The following is a 3,505-nucleotide window of genomic DNA, read 5'->3' as shown; positions in this document are numbered from 1 at the left end:
CACGGTTTAGAACGTTTTAAAACATTTTTACGTATGTTTGCTGGGATGATACGCGCTACTGTCGCAAGTGAGACTTTATCTAAATCTTTAGCCAATCTCCTTTTAAACTAACGCAACTACCATCTCATCTACGTAACTGTTAACTATTTCAGGTTTTACTGGTGGAAGTATTATTCCCCGCTCATTACGTGATAGAGCGGCCAAGATCAGCAAGCACATACTGGTAAATAATATTAAAGCGTCATTAAACTGTTTTATAATACTTTTAAAATGTCATTATTGTTTCACTCAAGACGCGATATACTTTATTTCTATGTGATTAATTTTAGAAGGTTGTTACGTTTTTGCTTTTCAGTTAGCATATGGCGGAACCGAGGGTTTTATATTAAATCAAACTCCAAAAGACCCAATAGAACTTCTCAAAGGAGCAGCATATCCCGCCATGGCTGGACAAGAGGTATAGCATGTTAAAAATATCACCATGAGTAATATCGCCATACGTACATGGTTGCGGAAGACATTCATTCTTCGTTCAAAGATGATATCATATTGCACTGTTCTCAACATACTTTGCGAAATATAAATTAGGGGTTCATTCATAGGATTGAGGGCATGATCGCTGTTTATGCCCGAGGCGTGAGCCGAGGGCATAAACAGCGATCATGCCCGAAATCCTATGAATGAACCCCGTTCATACATACCCAACATTCTTAGCAATTCAATACAGATGAAAATAATAAGGGTTTACAAGTTTAAATAACATTTCCATACCGTTTTCCTTCATAAATTGAAAGAAAATGAGTAGGCCTACTTACAGGAAGCAGCTCGGCTCATGAGGTCAACGGCCGGGAGTCAACGCGTGATACGCGTCATCTTTTGCGCTCCGCGTGAGATGGGCGCGGTGACATGCGCGTGTACGCAACACTAGCAAATCGTGGATCGTGTTAATTGGGTTCCAACGCTGCGTGACGCAGCTTGTTTATGCCCTGCGTACTGGTCATAAACGGTATTTATGACCAGCAAAAAGGGCGCAAATCCAATCAGAAACGTCGTTATATCGTGAGTATGTATGAACACAAAATTAATGATGACAAAACACTTCAACAGAGTGGCATGAAGTTTGAAATCTATGATTTCATCCGCAAAATTAATAATAAATCTAACATGATAATGATGTCTTGATAAATTAGGCGAATTGGTAATGCTAAAAACTTTTACGGGAAAAGGTTTTTGAATAGGGTCGTCCACAACCCAATAAAACGTCGAGCTTTTTTTTACGTTAAGTGGGTTAAATTAAGTTAATTTGTTTCAAAATCACTGAAAGCACCATGCGGACTAATTCACCAGTTTTTACCTCCAATATTGTTGCCATAATTATTCACTCGCAGATCCTGTTTCGGTCTGATGTCCGGTCACTGAATCAACTATTCACCCACAGATTTATTGAGTTATTTACTGTGAAGTATTACAAGGGATGGGTGGTAAAAATAGTCCCAATCATGAAACCCAAACTCTATGCATTTACGAAACGCAAAAGACGGGTGATCTACTGGCTACATGACGTGTGTATTTTTACATAAAAAGATTACGCCAAGGTAACACGAGAGAGTAAAAAGACTGCATGTTCAAAATGAAACTAAACACTGAAATTCATTAACTAGTTGTTACTGTGTCTTTTGCAAAATATTTAGGCCCATGTTGAACGCAAGTGTCCTTATTTTGATTGTTCTGAGACTGCACTACAAATTACGCCACAATTTTCAAAATGGGGTCGAAAAGTGCACCAAAGGTAAAAAAATAACTCGAACACTGCAATTCCACATGACCTTCTCTATTGTAATTCTAAATGACAATATCCAACACCACTAATCACATTAAATAGAACATTTACATTATATAAAATATCAGTACTATACCGTTTAGCAACCGCGAAAGACTGTGACTGCGAAAGACGGGTGACCGCTACTAGTAATGATATATTTGTTTCCAATCCCAATATTCTCAAATGAATAAAAAAAAGCGGTATTCTCAAATGAAAAAAAGCGAGCCAGGGGACCCAGAGGACAAATTATGGTAAAATGTGACTATCAGTCATTATCAATATTTTATATCGTTTCAATTACTATTTAACGTGTTCATAATTATGTAAGTAACTCTCTTAATGCAATTTGTAATGTAAATGTTATCCAATTCAGCTGCTACGTGATTTGGAATAAATATACAATACAATACAATACAATACAATACAATACAATACAATACAATACAATACAATAATATCCTCTTAACACCAATGGTTAAAACACACACATTATTTTACCATTATTGAATCATTATTATATTACTATTATATCGTTATTTCATACTGAACCAGATGAAGATAATAGGACCGGATGAGCAAATTCTACCTATTAATACACCAGGAGAAATCTGCTTTAAAAGTCGGTCTTTATTTACGTGTTATTGGGGAGAAGACGAAAAAACAAAGGCAGCCAAGAGGTCGACTGGTTGGTATCACACAGGGTAAGGAATGCGGCAGTAAAATATAGGCCTGATTATCGTCATCAGAAGAACAAATGAGAAATTCTAGATTATGTAGCTAAACAGAAGTACTCATTCTGTCTTGCCACTGTAGCTTTTTGTTTTTGTTTATCGACAACGGACGCTACTCCTTATTGTGCCATTGTTGTTATTTCCAAAAAGGTGGCACCCTTTTGTTCAAAACGTAAGGTATCACTTTATGAATAGCTTGTCGGTAAATCGAGTCTGCACATGGTTGCGCCTTTTATGTACGTGAAATTACGCGTAGAGAACCTGCTTAGTGTTTGTTTCCGTCTTTCTTTCTTTAATTTTATTGTTGATATCAAAAAATTTAAAAGCTTACCGTTGAAGTTAAAGTAAGCCTTTTTGATTTAGACACCGTACTCGAAAGGCCGTGTAGGGGGAAACTTTTTGCAGAAATGTTTTGTAAAACCATGTCATATAAACCAAAAATATCCCAAATCCGTTGATGATGTTGCCAAAATGTTTTCCTCAACAGAGATCTCGGAATTCTGGACGAAAACGGATATACTCGAATTGTCGGAAGAAAAGCGGTAAAGTTTAGAATTATTGATTGTAAAAATGAGCTGAATGATTTGATCTTGGAAGCGGTCATTTTAATTATTTTCAAAGCTGAACTTTTAGAATAGCATTTTATACATTTTGGTGATGGTTCGTCTTAATTCGAATGTCATTTTCTGTGGTTTCCGTAACTTATTGCAGATGCACTTGTAATCAGATTACATGATAAGCTAATATATAAAAAGGTAAATTACTTTATAAACAAAAATATAATTTCGGACCCACAGGAGCGAATCATAAAGGAAGGGATCAACATAGCTCCCGGAGATTTGGAGAAAGTTTTAGATCAACATCCTGGAGTCAACAATGTTATGGTAATATGCTCTGTTTAAACAAATATCGTATGAATTGGTATTATCATATCTATTTTTTAATATTGAGG

At 36.0% G+C, this 3,505-nt stretch overlaps 1 long non-coding RNA gene across 1 annotated transcript; it reads left to right on the top strand.

Moving 5' to 3' along the window:
- The first annotated feature begins 437 nt into the window (after positions 1-437).
- On the top strand, positions 438-3,085 carry LOC140149749 (uncharacterized). The gene is made up of 3 exons (XR_011858722.1): positions 438-457; positions 2,375-2,523; positions 3,041-3,085. It is a non-coding gene; the product is annotated as an uncharacterized lncRNA (long non-coding RNA).
- The last annotated feature ends 420 nt before the right edge of the window (positions 3,086-3,505 follow it).

The sequence above is a fragment of the Amphiura filiformis genome, chromosome 4 (assembly GCF_039555335.1).
Source record: "Amphiura filiformis chromosome 4, Afil_fr2py, whole genome shotgun sequence".
NCBI lineage: Eukaryota > Metazoa > Echinodermata > Ophiuroidea > Amphilepidida > Amphiuridae > Amphiura > Amphiura filiformis.
This window is presented reverse-complemented; position numbering and strand designations above follow the sequence as displayed.